Source organism: Cupressus sempervirens, chromosome 11 (genome assembly GCF_028749045.1).
Source record: "Cupressus sempervirens isolate cs-2001-9-10 chromosome 11, ASM2874904v1, whole genome shotgun sequence".
NCBI classification, from domain to species: domain Eukaryota; kingdom Viridiplantae; phylum Streptophyta; class Pinopsida; order Cupressales; family Cupressaceae; genus Cupressus; species Cupressus sempervirens.
The window spans coordinates 656,570,697-656,594,475 of NC_143128.1; positions in this window are offsets into that span (position 1 = coordinate 656,570,697).

Here is a 23,779-nt window from a genome sequence, read left to right on the forward strand (position 1 = left end):
TGACTAGGTTTCGAATCCCTCAAAGTTGGTCATTTAATATTGTCATGCTGATGCAATTAGTTCAGAATTCTAGGAAGCCCTGTTTGCCATGCTATAACTTTTGACTAGTTCACCAAAATGCTAAATTTCATTTTGCATTGTATTTTAGACGTCAAAGATTTGTTATGTTTCAAGTTTCGGCTCATGAGGAATCCATTTGATCAATTTTCAAATGCGATTCCAAACACAATTTCTAAAGTTTTACTGGTGTCAGCATTTGCAGATTGATTGGTACCCCTTTTCGTGATGTTATATCTTGAGATCTGTAACTGGTAAGGTTGAATGGATTGTACCATTGTGTAGTACTCTAAAAATTCTCCAAGTGTGTCAGTTTGCAAGTCATGACGAATCCATTTGCACACTTTCCCAGGTCAATCCCATTTGCAAAAAAATGATTTTCTGCCATTGTTCCAATCTGCAAAATCCAAGTAACCCACTTTGAACGCTCGCGATTTTCCCCCTGTTATTCGTCATGAGCCCAAACCACAGATTCTTATTGTCCTCATGACAAAGAATCAATGCCCCAGTTTTAGTCTTCCCAAGTGTCCATTTGCCCAGTTTTCAAGGCCAAATCAGAACCCAGTTTGTTGTTTTTTGACATGTTTTCTTGTAGGTAGTTTTGAGAGGTCAACTTTGACAGTCAATATCTTTTGATTGAGAATTTTTCATGAGATGAGATTCCACAAGGTGCAAGTATGTGGAACATAAAATCAGTGTGCTAGTCTTCAGAGCCCGGTTAGAGGTTTGGGTTAGTTTTTAAGGCCAGTCAACGGACCTCCTGACATGAAATTCATAGTTTGTAGATTAGTGATAAAATGGGTTTCAGTTAATTTTTTAGAGATCAAATTTGATTTCAATCAGTATAATGGGTTCAATAGATCATTTTTGCAGTTCGATCATTTGGAAATGATTTTTTTTTTTTATAGCCAGACCCACTTTAGGGCCCAACTAATCTCGTCAAAATGATTTTGCAGAAGCTAAGGAAAAGCTTGCAAGTGTGAGGTCTGATGAGTGGGAGCTTTATAAGATCTTCTCTAGGAAGAGGTTCTAGTTGACTTAATAGCACAATTGTTCACATCTGATGATTTGTGATGACCACGAGATCAAGGATAATTGGGGAGAATTTAAAGACTACTTAAAAAAGAGACAACCCTGATTTTTTGATTTCTTTATAAGCTCATCGTGCCTAGATTATAAGCCAAGAGTAGAAAATATTCTCATGGTACAATCGCATTAGAAAGTCATGAAATGGAATGTTAAATCATCTCTTTGAGCCATGTGATGGATATTTGGCTCGGGCCTACAAGAAGACATGGATTCCTTCTTGACATGGATTTCTTCTTGTCACTATCTTTATCCGAACACTTTGTTATGAACCTTCAGGGGGGAATGCATAACAGAAAGAATGAAACATGATTTATTTCCTCTTGAGCTATACTGTGTCAAAGATAGACTCATAAAAGTACTAGACCACATAAGACCTTTTCAACATTATGAAGGTTAAAGAGGTAGATCTTTTATGTTGTAACAACAAGACAAAAACACAAAGGATAGTTGAGCCTGATGATGGTATAGAAAAGTTTAATGGGATCCTTGACATTAAGAATGCACCCATTGATGAAAAAGGGAGATCAAAGGGAAGCCAAAACTCATTAAGTAATCTTGAGGTTATATACAAAGTTGGAGAATCCATGCCAAAAAGGAGAACCGACATATGGGTAGAAGCTGCACGAAAATGTACAAGAAAGAATCCGTGTTTGAAAGAAACTCCACATACAAACAGAGATTCATGCATAAGAAATGATAATGCCTCACGCAAATGAATAAAGGAAATTCATGCAAGCAAAGACCAAAAGCAGCTGGCATCAAAGAAGAAGCCACCATGCAATGGGGCAGAGTCCACATTGAGTTTAAAGAGAAAGAAGACTTGGAAAGGAGAACAATCAGAAAACTAAGTCAAAGGAGCCCACGCATGAAAAGAACAGGGAAAGAAGCTCTATCAATGTCACAGCCCACTTGAAGGGTAGAACATCACTGAAATAAGCTGCAGGGAACAAGAGGCAATGAATAAGAAAGAAGTTCACATAAAAAAGGGAGCCATCAATGGGCACTCCATGCAGGGGAGTTGCAAGAAGACTAAAAAGGAATTTTATTAGACATGAAGCCGCCCATTTAGCTAAGACAATGTCAAAGCACCAGGAAGCTAGCTAAATAAGAGCCCATGGCTAGAAATAAGCAACAACAGGCTTAAAAGAGGCCACATGAAATTAAAAAAAAAAACACCACGCACTATATGAAAAAGGAAGCTTGCGTCAATTAAGGAAGGCAATAGGAATTTTAATAATAACAAGTCACGTCCAAGCATGGAGAAGGTAGAGTAAAGCTGATGCACAGATAGGGAATGGTTAGCACTAGATATAGCATGAGCATGACTGTCTACAGAGCAGGTAGAAGAGGGAGCAGATCTATGCTAAAGAAGCAACCAACTCATTGGAAAAAGGAAGACCCAACATTTAAAAGGAAGAAATCAGAGGTACACATAGGATATAAAAAGAAAAACATACAAGTAGCATACGACCCTTCGCCTGCACTCCCCTTCTGTCGGCACTTGTCATACCGCATTTACTGCGAGAGCTTTAGGTTAGGATATAATGGCTCCAGCTAGCAGTGAACCAGTTGTTTCTAGTGTTCACGCTGCTACTTTGGACTACCATGGCACCGCCACCAAACAAACGCCTGAGCAAGTTTGTCCCAAAGGTTTTCCATGAGGTAATCCTGATATTATCCTTCCTTTGCAAGAATTTGATGCTGCATGTGACTGATTAGAACAACATAACTTGATAGGGTATTTTGTTGATAGGAATCCTCCTGAAGCTATGCTTAGAGAATGGGTCAAAAAATGCTGGACTCCTCATGGAGTCTTCCTTAGCGCTGTGAAAAATCTTACCAAAGGTTTCTTTTTATTTCGTTTTGCTAACCCGTCGCAAGTAGATGCGGTCTTTACCAATGGCCCTTGGTCTGTGCATTCCTCTCTACTTGTTTTTTAGAAATGGTCCCGAGACTTCATTGTCTCGGATGATAAAAATCTTAGGGTTCCTATATGGGTCGAATTCCCAGGTCTACCCTTGCCTTGCTAGCCTTTTATTGAGTCTATTGCTCAAGCCCTTGGCAAAGTTGTTACCAAGGAGCCTGAGAAAATTTTTAATGCTCGCCCTCAGCGATGTGTTTGCATTGAAGTTTATCTTTCCAAAGATCTCAAGGATTCTGTGGAAATCTAGATTGGAGCTCAAACCTTCTCACAGAAGGTGCTTTACTTGAACCTACCTAACACTTGTTATAGGTGTCAGTCTGCGGAACACAAGATAAGGGATTGCCCTTTGGCTACGCCTAGGGTCAAACCCCAGCCTAAAGTAGCACCTGTCAAATAGGTCGAAGGAAAAAAAGAAGAACGAGTTACTGTTGGGCGCAAGGGAAAGCTTGCCTTGAATCCCTTGGCCCCTAAGCCATCCTATGCAGTAGTTACCATGATTCCTCCTACTTCCACAGAAGTGTCAACGCTTGCTAGCGCAGAGACGCCAGTAGCTTCCATTGCACTTGTTCTGAGGGTTACGAAAGTTTCAAACCCTCCTAGTTCGTAGGGGATCAAGGCTGTTGCCAGGGCCTCGTCCTTGGCTGGGGCTCATACTCCTCTTGCAACCTGTTCCATAGTACCACCAGAAATAAGACATTCTCACAGTCCTCTTGGAAGTGCAAAGATATCAGGGGTAAAATGGAAGATTGTAAGTCCAGAGGATTTCGCGTCTGACTTCCACCCGGTTTCTACCTTTTTGCAGAATAGCTACTCCTCTCTGGAGGACAAGGATGATATGGAAGAGTTCTCATGAACTTCCTCTCATGGAATGTTTGAGGTCTTACAGACCTCCCTAGAAAGTTTTATGTCTGGGATACTCCTCATAGACTTGGGAATTTAGATTTTCTTTGCCTGCAAGAAGTTAAGATTTCTAGTTTCATGCTTTTTGCTACATGCCACGTCATTTGGTAGGATAGCATTATGTTTTCTTCTCAGCATGAAGCTGGCCGAGGTGGTGTAGTTACTCTCCTGTCACCTCACCTTCATTCTGCTATTATCTCGCACGGTTTTGACCCCACATACTGTATTATTTGGCTTTTGCTTTCCATTAACAATCATTCTTTTGGAGTCATTAATGTTTATGCCTCCAATGATGCTATGGAAAGGGCACAAATGTGGGTTTGGCTTGCTGACAACTTGCCGCCAGCTACTTGGGTCCTATGTGGGGACTTCAATATGGTTGAAGTGGCCTCTGACAAAGATGGCATTCTGCCTTTTCGTTGGATAGCTGGGGAAAGAGAAGCCTGGTTTTACATGCATCATAAATTGGGCCTTTTTGATCCTAATACAAACCACCACCATAGTAGTGGTGCCTGACACACTTGGTCCAATTTTTGAACCTGTCCTGATCGCATTTTGAAATGCCTTGATTGTGCTATGATCTCAACGCAATCTTTTTTCTCCTTTTCTGAAGATCATGATTTACCTGTCATTTCCCTGACAGATGTGACATCGTCAGACCACTACCCCATTTATTTTGGCATTTTTTGGCAAATAGTTGTCCCCAAAGTGGCCAAGTCTCAATTCTTCCTCAACATGTCTGTGCTGTTGCATGCTTCCACCATCTCCCACATCCAACATGTCTGGAATTTGGAGCCACATCCGCATTCCCATCGAGGTTGGATTCAATTGTGAAATGACGCCATTACCAGAATGACTCAATTTTTGTGCATCTACAAGCATCAGCTGGCAATCTTTAGAAAATGGTCTTATGAAGCCAACACCCTTGCCCTCAAAAAAGCCTCTGAAGATCTCACCTTCAACCCCTTTAATGTGGATTTACAAATTTAGCTTGACCCAAGGAGGCCAAATCAAAGCCCGTCTCCACTGGGTGGAGGTTGGCAACAAAGCCTCGAAGGAGTTCTTCTAGGCTCTCCGAGCCCGTCATACCAATGTTGAGATTAAAAAGATAAAATAGAGAACTAATGTTCTTTCCAGTCTGCTTGACATCCTGCAAGCATTTGTTCTTCACTATGAGAACGTATTTGCTTTGCAAGGCGATTCGGTTTCTCAGGAGGAGGCTCTCAGAAAGTGTATTGCTATTACTCCAAACTGCCTCACGATTGAGCAACATGCTTTCTATGAGCAACTTCTTTCCCTCCAAGACCTTAAAGAGGTATTTTATTCCATGGTGGATGACAAATCCCCTAGGTGTGATGGATTTCCCTGTGAATTTTACAAACATCTTTGGGAGCGAATTGGTCCTGATCTGCACAAGGTCTATCTTGAAGCATATCATTCTAAAAGCTTAGGAGCGATCATAAATAAAGGCAATATTAAATTCATACCTAAAGCTAGTGATCTTGAGGACATATGCAACTAGCGGCCCATCACCCTCCTAAATGTGTCTTATAAGATCATTGCCAAGGCGCTCTCTCTCAAAATTTGCCATATGCTACCTTTAATTGTGTGGCCTAAACAAACTGGCTTCATCAAATCTAGATATATTCTTGACAAAATCATTGCTGTCTAGGAAGGTATGGAATGGGCCTGTAAGTCCAAGCAACATGCTATCTTTTTAAAGATAGATTTTGCTAAAGCTTATGATCGCATTGAATGGCCTTTCATTTTGGCTATGCTTCAGGCTCTAGGTTTTGGTCCCAATTTCCTTCAGTTCGTGGAGATGCTCTTTGGTGATGCTAATGCTTGCATCACCATCAATAATTTGCAATCTGAAGCTTTTGGACTTTTTCACTCCATTAGGCAAGGTTGTCCGCTAGCTCCAACGCTTTATGTCCTTGCTGCTGAAGGTTTTGGTTATTTACTTGTTCACTCTGTGTCTTCAGGACTGGTCCGTGGCATTTCCTTGCCCGATTCTTCCTCCCAGTTAGTCAATGGTCATTTTGCTGATGATTCTTTTCTTACTCTTCTTGAAGATGAAGAAAACATCAAAAATGCTTTAAATTTTCTAGACACTTTTTGTCAAGCCTCTGGCTCTGCCATTCAATGGCATAAAATGCTCTGTTACCGCCAGTCTTTCTTTCCAGCTCCACCTTGGCTCAGTCAGTTCCAATGGAAATGGGTTACTCATGGAGAAATCTTCTGCTTTCTTGGCATTCCTTCCCCTGTGGAACTTTGGAATGCTGTGCTTACAAAGATTAGCAAAAAGCTTGATTATTGGATCAAAAAGCCGCTTTCTCTTGCTGGTAAATTTTAGATTTGTTCTAAGATTCTGGCTGCCACCCATGTGTACTATTCTTCCTGTTGGGCTCCCTCCAAATATTCTTATCTCAAACTAGAATGTTTGCTCAGAGATTTCCTTTGGGCCTTTGGTTCTGACCATCATGGTTTTCACAGAGTTGCTTGGGATTTCTGTTGTCTCCCAAGGGAATTTGGGGGTCTCGGTCTGCTTTCCACTCGGAAGTAGGGCCTTGCCCTCTATGCTAAATGGATTATCAGAGCTATTTCTGGAGATGAAGCCTGGAAGATACTTGTAAGGCATTGCATTTTTTTTTCTTCCCTGTTAACAGACTGGTGTGGAAGGGGATTGGTTTTCAGACCCTTCTCACTATGCGTGAACCGGTGGTCATACAGGGTTCTTTTGTTATAAAGAGCACCTGGAAAGTCTGAGAAGCTGTTAAACCTTAGCTTCATTGGGCTGGTGATGAGTTTTGCAATGGGATATCCTTAAATCAACAGAACATTTGGTGGTCTCCCTTTTTTGCCATCCAGGGTACTCCTCTTGCCAAGACTCAAGGTGCCAGTGCTCTATGTTTCTTTAAACATGGAATTTGCACTACCAAGGATATTTTTTCAAGAGTCACCATGAATTTCAAGTCATGGGAGGATATGCAAGTTCAATATTGCCTTGTTCATTCTGATTGCCAGACTTATGACCTTTTGTTGTCTTCCATCCTTGTGCACTTACTTCATAAAGTGGGGATTCAGTCTGTTCGTCCTTGGTGGTATGATTGGAAGTGGTATCCTGCCACTCCATTTACCAATTATAAGCCCAATATGGGGTACAGATGGATTTCACCCCACCTTCTAATGGTGGACACGCTTAATCAACGGTGGCATTTGCAATCTTCGCTTTCTCAATGGAGAAAACATTTCAACACCATTTGGAGTGCCATTACAGAACCTAAGATTGCCCACTTTGCTTGGTGGCTTGCCTTCCAAGGTCTTCCCCTGGGGCCTCGGCTCAAGCACATTGGGGTTCCTGATCCTAGATGCCCCTTCTGTGGCCAACCTGAGTCCTTTTTGCATAGTTTTTGGTTTTCCAAGCGTGCTCAGAATTATTGGCACTGGATTCATGATTTTTTCAAGCCTTTCAGGCCTAAACCTTTTTCATGGCACATGATCCTACTAGGTGATTCCCCCAAAATTCCTAGAAAGTTCTCCCAGATTTGGCATACCTTTACAATGGAAATTTTTTTTTCTCTATGGAAAGATAGGAATGCAATTTTATTCACTCAATTTTTTTGGATGTTAACATTGCAATGTACACTAAGGCATGCATTTGTAACAATGCCATTATGCAGATATAGGTGCAAGCTAATAAAGTTACCCTAGAAGTTTCCCACTTACAAGAATTGTTAAATCATTGGGGCAATTCTCCATGCACCATTGCTAGAGTGCCTTTGGATGCTTCTTCATCTCGCGATCGCCATTCTCGACGCTAGTCCTCTGGCTGCCATTCAGACACACTGCACTCCCAAGGTCCCTGCCACCGTTCTCCTAGCAGTGGACATGGTGATTGGAGGTGCCACTCCACTTCCCCACCGCGTGGTGGTTCTGGCTGGTCCCTAACTCCTCCCCCTGGGCGGGCTTCTGGCTGGTCCTCGGCTCCCCCCTCTGGATGGACGCACTCTAGCAAGTTTCTTTGGCTGGCCTTGGAAATTTCTCCTCCACGGCCAGATAAGAAGGATGCGGAGACTGCGACTACCCCAGATACTGCTAATGCTGTTGACGACTGGACTGTTCCTAGTCTGCCCCACAATCCCACTGATGCGTGGGGATTTCTTGATAAAGATGATCCTCCTCCCTCTACTGGTATTGCCTTGGCAACCTGAGGTTGTTAAAAGTTTTTTTTTTGATGAATAGTTAATAGTTTCTAGCTAAGGCCATGTTGTTTTTTTTGGCTTCGACCATGTGAACTCATTTGCGGGGTGATCTTGTATCCCCCGACCCATTTTTTGTGAAATATAATCTTAGTAAATTTTATTAATTGAAAAGGACTATTCATCAAAAAAAAACATACAAGTAGACTACATGAGCTAAATTTTCAGCTAAATGCACAAAGGAAAGGTGTGGAGAATAGCAGTCATGCGTTGGAGAAGCCATGAGCAATGGAATAAACAGAGTAGTCGCTGCCACAATTTAAAAAGAGCATGACATCAGAATGAGTAGAGATCTCCATACATTAAAGGCAGAAGTATATTCATATGGATACCCACACTAGCAAGACAATTTTGTTATATGAATAATGGTCATAAACATTTTCCAAGATTACAACCACTGGCCATTCAAAAGGGAAAATCACAGTCTAATCCTTTTAACCCACATTCGATGGGAGTGGGAATTAGAAAGCTTTTAAGTACCATTCCTTACAAAATGAGTTGTGTCCAAAAAATGAAAGGCTTTTATAAGCCTGTGCGGAAGTGCATCTGACCTAGACAACTAGTGAGTCGTCAGATTAAAAAATTTCAAACAAACATGTGCACATGGTGATGTGGTGAGATTTGTTGAGATTTTGCCACACGTCATGACAGAAGCCCGCAAGATGGAGATGCTTGAAAGTTAAATAGTGTGGGCATGTAGAAATTTGACACATGGCATGGGTCTTAGTTGGTGATGATGAGGCTTGTGGTGACATGGAGGTCTAGTGGTGGTTGAGCAGCCAATGTGAGACTGACATGTGGCAGTGCGGCCCAGCTGGCAGTGACAACAACAGTTCAAGGTCGATACATAGGATGCTGCCACATGGTAGATCTAGAGGTGAGCGCAATTTATGCTGCCACATGGCATATCTAGAGGTGAGTGCAATTTTGCAAAATGGAGATGTGCAAAAATTAGGAAATGGGGGGATGCAGGATGCTGACACGTGTCAGTAGGTCCTGGGTAGTAAGAAATGCAGGTAGGGGCAATGATGATGTGGTAGGGGCAATGGGCAGGCCAATTAGATCATGACAAGTGGCACTTGTGGTAGTAGTTAACTAGTTAGGAAGCACCACATGGCATGTCTGGTCAACCTAGTTTGTCCCGAGGTCCAAGTGCAAAGGAAAATTCAAATGTGTTAAAAGATTAATATTATAATTATTCTTTGAAACTGAATGTACGTGTAGGAATTTCAAATTTGAAAGAGAGTTTAAACTAAAGTTCAGACTTTAGATTAAATTAAAATTTAAAAAATTTTAAAACATAAAGGTTGCAGACCTGAGTTTCATATCAGGAGAGTGATTTTCAAATAGACTTTCAGGGGGTTTTCAGAAGGTTAGTATAGCAATATTATATATCGCTGGAATCGGGAGAAGATGAACTCTCTGATTTTGAGGTTATTTTTTACACAGGAAGTAGTCTAGTCAAGCTACAGGAGGTTTTTTCCTAGATGGCTAATTTGCAACCGCATTAAGGTATCGATGATCAATTTTGATTTTCAGCAAGGTAATGACCTGAATGTTGGTAAAAGACAGTGAAAATGTAGTTTGGGATTGAATTGGGTTACATTCAAATCAATTAAAATTTAATTCCTTCAGCATTTCATGAGGCATATCAGATATTTTGGTTGCAGAAAAGTTTTCATCATTCCAACAAAGATATTTCAAGATCAGTTACAAGTAATGATGAAAACAAAATTAGATCAAAGGGGTAGAAAGATGAGAGAGGTTTTGCAACTAAAAAAGATTGAATTCCAAGTGGACACATGTCATTCTAAAATCAGATTTGGGAATTCATCTGGTCTATATCATTCTTTCTTTCTTTCATTGTAGGGGTTGGAAAATATTGGAAAGTTTCTCTGGAATGAAAACACTTAGCATAATTGGCTTTGGAATTGGTGAAATTTGAATGGAAAGATCTGGGATGTGCTGGTTCCAAACCATGAAGCTTTGCTTTGGCTGTGATACCCCCTTCCCATCCCATCAGTTTCTCATTTTCGTCATTTTCTCTCTTGTATGACAGAATTTGCTCATTGTATAGTCTAGTTTATTAGGTTGTTTATTAGTCAATTTTAATGCAATTTCATGTATTATTTCAAGGAAATCAATACAAAGAACAACAAAAGTGTTTAGTTTTAGTTTAAATTTTGTCTCCTTTCTCAGTTGAGCTGTGATGTTTTATGGTCTTTGAACAAAGAGCCTAGATCATAAGTGTAGTCCCTTAAGGCTGTATGTTGCTTCATTATTGCTTGTAATTCAAGGGATTATGTAAATGCTTCAGAGATTCAACAGGGTCGTAGGTTTTTTGAGGAGAATATTAGGTAAGAATGAGGTTTAGATTGAACATGGATATCTAATTTACAAGGTAAATGGATAGATCTGGAGTCTTGGCATAGGAATTGTGTTCTAGATATCCAAAATGCATGAGGGAGATTCATGAGTTGCCCAATGGATGAGGCACTGATCTATTATAGGATCATAAGTTTTTTTTTCATACCTAGTTTTCATCCACTTTCTCCACCCACATAAAATCAAAATCAAATTCGAATCATCTTTACATTTTATGTTGAAGAGCTAGAACAGTTTAACCCTCACTTAGCTTATGAATGTCATAAATTTGCATTTAGCTACTGTAGATCTGTGTTATTACATGAGTTAATAGGAGATATAAGTGTTTTTATCTACTTTATATTAGATTCAATATATGCTTTGATAACTGGTACCATATAAAGAATCTATAGGTCCACCCGCCTAGGTTTTGCAGAGCCTGAAGTAGAAGAAGGGTCAAGCCTTATAGTTGGCCTAGTGTATGAAATGACATGTTGAAAATGGGAGTTAGCTGCCCCTAGATGTGTCTTGTTCTCATCGAGGTAATTGGAAAGCTACAACATTTTCAAACAGCCAACAAAACCTAGGTTAGAAGAAGAAGTTATGAATTCTACAATGGGTTTTAGACTAGGAAAACTATGGTGTATTTATTTTGGGATTTGATGTAGAGAAAGGACTTCAATCCTAAGAAAAATACAAAGATGCATGTATGAAAATAGAAGAAATGAAATAAATTGTTGGAATCTATGGAGATGACAAACATGTTGGATTGTTGACAATATTTTTCATTAACATCAACATATGTTCTATAGTTGAAGGCATACACAAATTTTGTACATTGCGTGTTATTGATCAATAGAATATGGACAATTATTTGCATAGCTAAGTATGTGAGCATGGATTTTTATTTTAGGTTGAGTGTAGATATTATTTCTATGGTAATATGATCTTATGTGATGTTTTGGATGAGTTATAAATGATTTAATGATGATTGGTTACAAACTAGTGAGTAGGGAACAAAACCAAATGCAATTATAGTATTTTGTCTATAACTTGATGGTAAGATGGACTTAATATTTATAAGCATAGAAAATGGTAGAGGATTTATTTGTGCACATATGTTTGGATTTGTGGATCATTTGATTAATGATGGAATGATCGCTGATGTGTAATAAGTGATATGTTTTATTGGTGACTTATTGGATGATATAGTGTATCTATCTTTATTGGCAAGTGTTAACTATGGATTTTAGTATATGTATTAATAATTTTAATTATTGTATAATTACTTAAGAAGGCTCATATTCCTTAGTGTGGTCCTATTTATTTATTTGTGCATTAGGGAATTCTTAAAAGGATAACCTAGTTTCTTGTTTATTATTGGTATACAAGATAGTCATTTTCTTTATTTACAAGGTATAGAATGGTTGGATGTATGGCTATGAATGTGAGACTTGATTCTAGAATACCAGAGTAGAGATGAAATACTTTTAGATTATTTGAGAAGAGATATGAGTGGAATCTATCATTCCTAGTGTTGATATTTTGTGGTTGATCATGAAATTATTATCAAGGATTTTTCAGTTGACTTGTCAACGATTTTCCAAGGTTGGCTTGTCAAGTATGTTTAGGGCCAACTTGTTACATTGACATAATTTATGTAATATTGGCTTAAAGTTATGGTTTCCTAAGGTGAATATATAACCTCTTATGATGATATTGACTTTTAAGGGAGATTGAAGATTGTAATAGGTTGAAGTTAATAGGTAAAATATTACACACTTTTTGGTGGATGTAACCTAGGGATTGGGTGAACTGGATTAAATATTTGCATCTTTTGTTCATTTGCATGTGCTTTATTATTTTATGGTATTGGTTATTATTACATGTAACTATATTCTCTCTCTCTCTCTCTCTCTCTCTCATCTTAACACCTAGTAAACTTGAAAGGAACTATAAAGAAAAGTGTGTAATGTTTAGTCAATATAATCTTATTAGATTTGTAATCCATGAGAGAAGGTGGTTTAACCTTTTATCCTTTGGGTAGTGTTCTTTAGTAGTGAGCCTTTTGTTTTCATCAACTTCTAATTGGGTTGCGAACCTTCTAATAATGGTTCAAGGTCCATTACTAGGGATCAATCCTTTAACAAGGAATATAGCTATATCTATCTATCTATATACCTATATGTGTGTGTGTGTGTGTATCTATATATGTATATACATATTGAATATACATATATACATATATACATAATTGTGTGAGTATGTACATATTACACACACACATATATACACATGTATATGCATATACATGTATATATACATACATATATATGTATATATGTATCTATATATTTATATCTGTGTGTGTGTGTGTGTGTGTAGAGAGAGAGAGAGAGAGAGAGAGAGAGAGAGAGAGAGAGAGAGAGAGAGATCTGATGAGTACCATTTGCACCAAGGGTTTTTCCTATAATAAAGGGTTTTATTTAAGAACAATAACTATTGTACTATGGTGTTTGATTTCCTTTTCTTGAACATTTCTATCTTAATTGTTAATGTTCATTTTTATAAGTTTTTAAGTCATTTCAATTATCCACAATTGTTTCATCCCCTCCTAGTTGTGAGGTGTAGAATTTTTTTATTAGAATTTGGTAATAGAGTATCTCATCCTCTTTGAGAAGGAAGCTTAACAAATTGAGGAAATCTAGAATGGATTTCATGAAGGAGATTCCTAAGTTTGATGAAGACAACTATGACAGCTTGAATAAAAAGTTGATAATTCACTTGATTTGCATGAGTATTGATTTCTACATGAATACAAAAACAAAGACTTCAATAAGATTAGAGAATGATATATCTTCATGTAAATATTATGAGAAGAAGGAATCTCAATGTAATATGATAGAAAGAGAGACACTAATTAGAGTATTATCAAAAAGAAGAATTTATAAAAGTAAAGGAAATAGACTCAATAAATGAGATTTGGACAAAATTTGAAATGTGTAAATTAGACCAATATACATAGAAAGAGAAGTTATATAATTCAAAAGAAAATTTGGAAAGTGAAACAATGTAAGAGGATAAATTATTTAGAGTCTATGTTTAAAGAGTTATAGAGATTGTTTTTGAAATTAAAAATGACCAAAAACAAGGGGGTCGACCCTTACAACCAAAATGATGGTAACTAGCACATCACCAGCCAGAACCAATAGAGAACATTACTGAAACGAAAGAAAACTAAGAAGTAATTTATCCACAATATTTCTACCCAAACTTCTAACCAGCATACTACTATGAACATAAACAACTAAACTATAGTAGAAGTCCATAAAGTTAGCTATACTACTATAGTTCACAAAAATACTATTGGCACAGTTAGGCCAATCAAAGTCTAAGTAATAGCTGAAAACTAGCAAACCAAGAAGCAACATAATAACATAAAATAACTAGGATCTAATGATCCTTTAAAACTATAGAATTATTTCTCAATTTTCTCCTTTCCCCTCCTTGCCAAAAAAACTTGGGGTCCAATCATCAACAAGAAACTTAAAGAGAAGCTTATGATCTTCCATGTCCATCCTTGTGTCTTCTTTCTCCTATGCCAACAATTGGAAGGTGGTGGCAGCAACATGAGTGACCTTTTGGGTAAATTTAGAGAAGGTAGAGAATCCTTCCTCTAAAACATTAACCCTTTGATTCAGTTGGGAAATCACCTCCATTTGCTTCTCGACCTTCTCTTTGTTTTAAGTTCTTGCCTTTTTAGCTTCCTCTCTGGCTTTTTCCACTTGGTTATCATCCTGCAAGACCTTTGGGTTAGTATAAACATTGGCTTTTTCCTTAACTAGGGAGGAAATGGTAATGGAGGAGGTATCAACTTTGTTACTATCTTCATAGAAGGTAATGAGTTGTAGGGTAAAGCTGGCAGAAACATGGGTAGTCTTTGTAGTGATGGCATTACCAATTGACACTTGAGTATTCCCTATAGACATCTAGGCATCATCAACAGAATTGCAAGTAGAATTCTCACTCTTTTCTACCTCCTCTTTCCCTTTTTCTCTCTTGGAGTCAAAGTTATTCTCCTCCTCCCTCTTCCTTTAATTATTCTCAGAGCTCTCCTCCTCCACCTCTTCAATCCTAAATCTGTTAGATTTTTGTTTATGCCTTGCCTAGGGTTTGGCAAGTCTACTAGACCTTGTCCTACCCTTTTCACATCCCTCCTCCTCCTAGCCCTCCTCTCCCACCTCCACCAGTTTTTCAACTTTAATCTTTTTACTAGCCTTATGCTCAACAACCACTTTAGCTTTCTTCTTTTTCTTATTTTCATGGCTAGGGGAAGGCCATGGGGTATGAATTTTGGTACCTATACTAGTATTCAGGGGGAGCTCTGGCGGTGGCACTAGTTGTCAAACATTACCACCCTAGGGGGGTAGAGGGCAAGGTGGAATTGGTATAGGTGAAAAATCAAGCCTTGGTGAATAATGTGAAGTTATGCCCCTTGTTCCTCTTCTCGCTAACATCACTAACCATATCCTCTAGAGAATGTAGCAAAAAAAATGGGATAGAGATAAAATCCCTATTTCTAAAATGATTCAACATGGGAAAGTGGTAATAGTAATAAACAACAAACCTGCCCTCTAGCATGATGTATTTCATGAGCACCAGGAAAACATTGTCCCACGGAGCTGGTAGCCTGTCCCTCTTAAATCCTCCTCTATAGTGCACTAGCTCCTCACCCTTTGCAAAGAAACTATTCATACTAGCTTCATTTTCCATTTTAGAAACCTTTCTCCATTTTCTTCCTTTCATGGATATCCTAGTGGCCATGGCTATTACTTCCTCATTTAGTTGGAAAGTAATGCCATTTATGGTTACCTTTTGGTCATGCCACCCATTAACAAATTGAAGGGCACAATTCTCATCATACCCCGCCATCACCTGCATGTAAGGCAAAAATCCCCCTTCCTTTAACATGAATTAGGTTGCCATACTGTCTTTGAAATTCTCAATTTTTATGGGCTCCAGCCTTTTCAAATCTCCATGCATTTCTTCCCTACTTTCTTGTGAATCCCTCACCTCAGTGATGCGCATTTGAGCCTCCTTTTTTCCAGTATCTTGGATAATTTTTTATAGCTCTGTACCTCTCTGCAAAGAGTGAAATGGTTATACAAGCCTATTTTTGAGACACTTAAAAATTCCATGTGAATTCATTGTGAGAATCATGCATGTTTAACATCATAATTTTTACACCCCTTAAATCTCTGACACTTTGTTTAATGATATTATTCATACTTTCAAAGAGGAAGTAATTTGAATTTCACAGTAAGTTACCATAATGGTGAAATGTCACTCTCCTTAATTCGTATCCATTCAATTTGCCATTTGTACGGCTACATCTTCTCGTCATTTCCCTAAAACAACTATTAAATTTAGCAAAATTCAACTTTCTAAGGGAGAAATTTCCAAATTTGGCCCTAGCCTTGAATTTTGTATTCATGATTAATTAATAATCCCCCCTCATTCCTTGTGAATCAAGGACATAATGTCCTCATTTAGATTTTCCATATTTCTCCAGCATGTGAGTACTGTTAATTCAAAACCCATGGCCGTTGCTGCATCTGCCACCTTATTTCCATCTATATAGATGTGCTATAGGTGGACCTTTTCCATTCCTTCCAAGATGTGCCTAATGTCCATAATGATCATTTGAATATTCCATCTCAATTGGGACACTCCATTTACCAAATCAATAATTAATTTGGAGTCCCCTTCTATAGTTATTTCCTTAACATGCATTCCACTAATCAGCTGAAGACCCCAAAGCAGAGCCATAGCTTTGGCCAAATTATTACTTCCACCCCCACCTTCCTAGAGTATATTAATAGCGCATCACCATTCTCATTTCTTAGCACTCCACCTATTGCTCCTAAACCCCCTCTAGTAGCCCCATCAATATTTAGTCTGAATTGGGTCAGGGTTGGTGGTTTCCATCTTGTTTGTTGTCTCTTTAACACTTTTGAGTTATCAAAAAGATAAAAGTCCTCTTAAAACCCCCATTTTTCAGCAATTTGACCTTCTAGCCTACCTGGTTCTTCCTTTGGTAACTTACATTTGGCTACCCTTAAATTTTCCTTCAACAATTTTTCCATGATTCTCATCACCACCTCCCCAAGTTTTTCCACCTCCCTAAATATTCTGTTATTTCTCTACTTCCATATATGCCAACAAATATATGGTGGAACAATTTTCCATAGAAAAACCAATTTTGGGTGGTAGAAGGGACAACTCTAATTCTCCACAAATTGACCAAGGTCGTCTTTTAGAACCCAATTTAGACCAAATTTCTCCCAAACTATAGCCCAAATCTTCAAGGTATACTGACATTCAAGGAAAAGGTGAGAGATACTCTCCTCATTTTCTTTGTAGAGATAGCATCAGTTTGTGATAAAAAATCCCCTTCTTTTCAGATTGTCAAGAGTTAAGATTTTACCATGCTAAACAGTCCACCAGAAAAAAAAATCTTAGGGAGAAGATTACTAATCCAAAATTTACCCCATAATGGTGGTTAGAAATCATTACTAAAGAGGTTTTTATAAGCTGATTTGACTATAAATTGACCACTAGAAGTTAAGTCCCAAACTTTAGTATCCTCCTAGATCCTAATTGGGGGTCTTTGTGCTCCTAATATCATTTCCAATTCCTTAATAAGCTGAATATCCTCCTGAGTGTAAGTGTCTTTATATAGTTTCTTCCACTTCCTCCCTTGATCCATATAGTCTTCCACCTTCCTTTCCATGTCTTCTTGTAGTAACTCCCTTAGTCTTTTAAATTTTCTATAAACCAGCGGTTCCCCCCCCCGTCCCCCCGATCCAATTATCCTCCCAGAATCTGATACTATGCCTACTCCCCACAATCCACCTTGTCTCTTCCCTTAGCAAGCCTCTACTCCTAACAATATTGATCTAGATTTTAGAGCCTCTAGGAAGGTCATTGTTGAAGAGATTCTAAAAAATATTTAGCTTCCATTATATTACCCCAATCCATCTTATCTTCCCCCAGTCTCTAGCCTATCTTGGTAAGGAGTTCTTTATTTAGATCCCAAAGTCTTCTAACTCCTAACCCCCCCTTCTCCTTTGGCTTACATACCTCATCCCATTTGACCAAGCTCAATTTTTTCTTCTCTCCTGTCCCTGACTAGAGGAAATTCCTCTATATTCTCTCAATTCTATCTGCCATATTTTGGTTAATTTTAAAAAGGGATAGGAAGTAAATTGGAATTCCCTAAAGAGCCATCGAGAGCAATTGTAGTTTGCTAGCATTGCTTAAGATTTTCCCTTTCCATCCTGCTAACTTCTTTTTAATTCTTTCCACTATAGTATTCTAGAAATTATTAGTTACCTCCTTAGTGATTAATGGTAGGCCAAGATAAGTATCCGGGAGGTTGGTAGATTGAAAATGTAAAATGTTTCTTATCTTCCTTTGTAATGAGGCATTGATATTAAAAAAAAAGATCTTACTTTTATAGTAGTTAACTTGCTTCCCTAAACTTTCCTCATAATTATGAAGGATAGTCTTCCATGTTTGAGCTTCCATAACCAAAGATTCTCCAAAGAGGAAAGTATCATCAACAAATTGTTGTAGCACTTTAGTATTAGCTTTAGTAGTAGGCTTAATCCCTTTAACACAACCTGTGTTAACAAATTTGGTGAACGACCTACCCATACCTCAACAACCATAATAAAATGGTAGGGTGATAGTGGGTCACCTTGTCTTAGTCCTTTCTTCACTTCAAAATTTCCCCAGGGGAGCCATTTAAAAGAATAGAAAACTAAACCAATTCAACCATCCTCTCAATTAGGTTTATCACTTTTTCATTGAACCCCACTCTTTTAAGCACATCATAGAGGAAGTCCCGCTTCACCTTATCATAGGCCTTAGAGATATCTAACTTGAAGGCCATACCAAGTCTTTTATTTTTTTCCATAGAATGAATGATCTCATTTGTGGTTATTGCTGCATCCAAGATTTGTCTTCCTAGAACAAATCCCTTCTGTGGAGTACCAATAATTTTTTTTCCAAAAATGGTTTTATCCTATTGACAAGAACTTTGGCGAAGATCTTATAAACTGTATTGCATAGACTTATTGGTCTAAAATTCAATAGGCTTATGGGTGTCAGAGTTTTGGGGACTAAAGCAATAAAAGTCTTATTAATCCTTTTTAGCATCTTCCCAGTTTTAAAGAAACATTTGGTAGCCCATACTAATTCAATTTTAACAATCTCCCAGAAGTGCTGGAAGAAAGCTGGTGGGAAACTATCTAGACTTGGGGCCTTATAAGCTTTCATAGAAAACACAACACATTTCACTTCCTCCTTCGTGATGTTTCCAAAAATGTGGTTGTTTTCCACTACGCCCAACACTTGTGGGATCGTATTAATCAAACTTCTTCTAATAACCTGATTTCCCACATTATTATCCTTGATGTAAGCCTTCCTAAAATATTCCACTGCATGTCTTCCCATTTCCTCCTAGTCCTTATATATCCTACCTCCTTCCCCTTCCAATCTGTTGATTGGATTTCTTCTTTTATGATTGGAGGATGGCCTATGAAAGAAAGTAGTGTTTTTGTTCCCCTCAATTAACCATTGGAATCTTGATCTTTATTTCCAAAAAATTTCCTCCCTCAACATAATATCCTTCCATTTTTTTCTATATTCCTCTTCTTCCTCAGTTGCACTTTCAAGGTTATTTCCTTCAACAATTTCCCCTTGGAGCTTTTTTAGTTTTTCCTCCAATTCTCCTTTAATTTTGAACAAGTCTCCAAGGGAACTCTTAGCATAGCACTTGAAATTTCTCCTTATATTATCAAGCTTTTGAGTTAGTCTATACATAATAGTGCCACCTATCCTTATATTCCACCACTCTTGAATTTTATCTTTAAATTCTAGGTGAGATTTCCACATTATTTCATACCTGAAAGGTTTCTATCCACCCTTTAAACTATCCTCCCATTGAAAGATTAAAGGGGAAAGATCTAAAGCAATTCTAGTAAGGTTCTCCAGAAGGGAATTTCTCAAACTATTCTAGTTCCCTATCACCATCAGCCTATTTAATCTCATCTGGATAAGATCATTCCCTTTCCTATTATTGGTCCAAGTAAATAGGTTCCCTCTCAAATCCACATCAATAAAATCCACTCTGCTCATAAGGTAGTAAGGTCTTGCAAACTTTTAGGGTAGTCCCTGTTTCCCCCTAGTTTCTTTGAATGATAAAGGGGGGTATTAAAATCTCCCATACACATTAATTTTTTATCTTTCATGTTTTCTAGTTTCCTTACCAACTTTTCATATGTTTCCTTCCTTCCTACCTTACTATTAGAAGCATATAGATTTATAAGCCCCCAATGTTGAATACTAGTTTGGAATTCAGTAATTATGAAATTTCTATCCTTCCAAACTTCAACCCCCATCATACAACATGGGTTCCACATAGTAGCAATGCCCCTTGAGGCTCCTTCAACATCCATATACATTTAAGCAGAACCTAGCCAAACATGACTAGAAATTCTATCAAAATTAGCATTGGACATTTTAGTTTCTTGTATTTGCACACAATCTACCTTTCTTGAAATATGCACTATTTTAGAGCATACTTCTTCTGGGGATTGTTTAACCCCCTTAGATTCCAAGAGAGGAATTTTATTTCTTACCTCTAGTTACAATATCTAGTGTAAGTTTCTTATCATTGGCCATGTCCCTTGCTACTTTTTTGGTCCCAATTACTCTATTAGTCGGTCTTCCAACTGTCCCACATGTCCCTACATCTAGTTCCCCCCCCCTTCTCTTCCTTTTCTGAAGCTTCTATTCTCCATTATCCCCCTCTTGTGGTGAGGTGGGGCTTAGTTATTTTTCAACCTTATCAATGCTTTCTATGGGATCACTTTAGCAGCAATCTCCACTAGAGAGGCTTTTATCATCCTTATAGGGGTACATACCCATTCCTAGGCAACACCTTCTATGGTCATTGGTTCTTGGAGTCCCTTTCTATCCTATTTTAGTGGAGTGTGAGGAAGAGGGTGGTTAACCACTATTTCACCTTCCTCCATCATTTCTCCTTCCTTAAGTTGTCCCATTAGTGAACTCAATTGTTCCTCTAGCTCACGTCTAAAGGGATATTAACCCATTTTCTCATTATCTACTAAAGCTTGTCCTTCCCTAGAGACAATAACCCCCCTTGGTCCTTTTCCTAGGGAAGTCTGCACCATGCTATCATCCATTTTTTTGACATTAGCAGTCTCCTCCACCAAGCTTGGGGTATCCGAGGGTTCCCCCACCTCTTCCACAACTATTCTCGGGGAGCCTTCCTTTTGTTTATCCTTCTACACTTGAGCCTTACAGTCCACTGTGAGGTGTCCAAATTGACCAAATTTCTGATAGAACATGCCCGCATTCTCATATTCAATGGGTTGAATTTTCTCTCCCTATTTGGTTTTGAGTGTGACCATAGTTAGGAGGGCATGGTTCAAAGCCACATTCACATAGAATTTGGCATATACTAGTCGCTATTTCTGTATAGTTGCTTTGTCCATAGTAAGAAAATGCCCAAAAGAATTCCCCACCCACCTTAGGATCTTCTCATCCCAAAATTCAAGGGGTAGTCCTAGTAACCTTACCCAGACTGGAGCTAGCTTATTTAGCTCAGTACTAGCATCAAAGCCTGGGTGCCACCTTGTCAAGGCAAGACAATGCTTGCTATAGTACCAAGTTCTTGATAGAATGAGATTGATATCTTCCTCTAACATAAATTTAAAATAGAAGAGACCACTTGGAATTGTTGAGACACCCACACTACCCCTAATTATCCATTTTTGACTCACCCATTTATGAACCATCTTGATTGTAGGTCCAAAGGCTACAAATTTTCCCACAACACAAAGTTTAAGACCAGAAGTAATGCTATGCATTAAGGTATCAGGGAGGGAGATCATTGGCCCATCTTTGCCATGAGTAATATTGGGATCCTCCATTGACACATTAGCCACTAAAGAGCCCAAAAGTGCATTCTTCCAACCTCTCAATCTCCCATCTGTCAACTTTTGACCTCCATCTAGTGGACAACCAACAGTTCCCCCATTAGCCAATGCCAAAGTGTCAGAGAAAGACTTTCCAACATCACCCAAGGACCCACCACCCACTGCCATGTCCTCCAAATCCCTATACAAGGCTAGCACCATTTGTAGGTTTGAGCGAGGTTGAGCATCTAGAGGCCTAGGGTCTACCATGAAAAAAATCAATATTCAAAGTTCAAAACTAAGTGGTAATTGGTTGCAGAGTGGTTCGTTTTGTTGTTTTTAGTACACTTCTTACAACATAGTTATAGAGATTGTTAAAGGGACAAGGAATACTATTTAAACCATAACAATGGATGAAATTATGTAGAAGAATCCCATACCATTGACACCATCATATGATAACAAGATTAGTGCTATTGAGGAAGTGATTCTTCTCATTATAGGGTTCAAAAGGGAGACATTAATTGATAAGTTACAATCTTTTGAAGCTTCTATATGAAATTTTTTTTTAGCCAAGATTGAATATGCTCTTAAGGATATTGTTCATAAAGATAAAATAATGCTAAAAAAGAGTGTGAGTACTAGTAGAGATTGTGGATGTCTTGGAGAATATGCTAAGAGTTGGGAAAAAATAGAGGAATAAGAAGGGAAGATGGATGAGCTTGAAGATTTGATAAAAAAGAGAAAACACAAGTGTAAGGGAAACTTTGAAGGAAAACTAACTATATTATATTTTTCATGTCACAAGATTGGTCAATTTACATCTAGATGTCCTACCAGAATACCTAAGTTCAATCCTAAGTCTTACAAGTCAAAAATTCCTAAGCAATGTAACTATGCTAGTCAAGATGAACCTAATATTAACTTTGATAATAGTGATGATGTAGACAAAATGGGATTTATCATTATTAAAGATGTCAATACTATTAATAAAGAGAAAAAAATAGTTTCACATGTTTAGCAGCAATAAAAATGGATAGTAGATAGTGGATGATTACATCACATGGCAAGAAATAAAGATAGTTTGGTTGAGCTGAAAAATTATGATGAAACTATTGTAAGATTTGGTTCTCCTTTCTTGATTAAAGGAAAGGGTAATATAAATATTGATGGTAAAACTAAGACTAGTGATGTTTTATTTGGTAATGGTCTAAAATATAGCTTTTTGAGTGTTTGGAAACTTGTAAGTAAAGGTTATCATTTTCAATTCAAAGATGGAAGATGCTCAATTAGAGATCAATCAAGAAATGTGATTGTATTCAATACTAACACTAGATGTAATATTTTTAATTTGAATACTTCTAAGTTAATTATTTTTGTTGCTAATATAGTTGGTTATGGTATAAAAGGTCTTGTCATATAAAATTCGATAACATGGTGAGTATTAGTAACTCTAATGTTTTAAAATATTTACCTAGAATTATAAATCCTTGCAAAGAGTGTGTAAAGGGTAAATAAACAAGGAACAATTTTTAGAGAAAGACCTTTTCTGCTAAAGAAAAGTTGGATTTGGAGCATAAATATCTATGTTTTCTAAAAAATACAAGAATATATTATTGTGAGACATATTCTATTCTTTTGGTTGATGATTATTATATAATGATGTGGGTTGGTTTTTGAAGACAATAGTATGAAGCCTTTGATAAGTTCAAGATTTATAAAGCTAAGGTAGAGATAGTTTGGATTAAAGAAAAAATGAATAAAGATCTACTAGAGAAGGATGATTTACATCTTATATATTTAATGCATTTTATTAAAAGAATGGTATATTTAGATAGACTTCAGCCCCCAAGAGACCACAACAAAAGGGTGTAGTAGAGAGGAGTAGGAAAATCCTCGATACATTGAGAACAATGATGCTTGAAGGAAAGGTGACATATGTTCATTGGGGCGCAATAGTAAATATTTTTGTATATACCTTGAACACTATTTTGATAGGACATAAAATACGTAAACACTCTTATGAGCATTGGTTTGGTCATGCTCCCATAAGTAAGCACTTTAGAATCTTTGGAAGAAAATGTTACATTAGAAGAGATGATGAAATAGGAAATTTTGATCCTAGAAGTGTTGGAGGAATATTTCTTGGTTATTCTAGTAAGAGTAAAGATTAC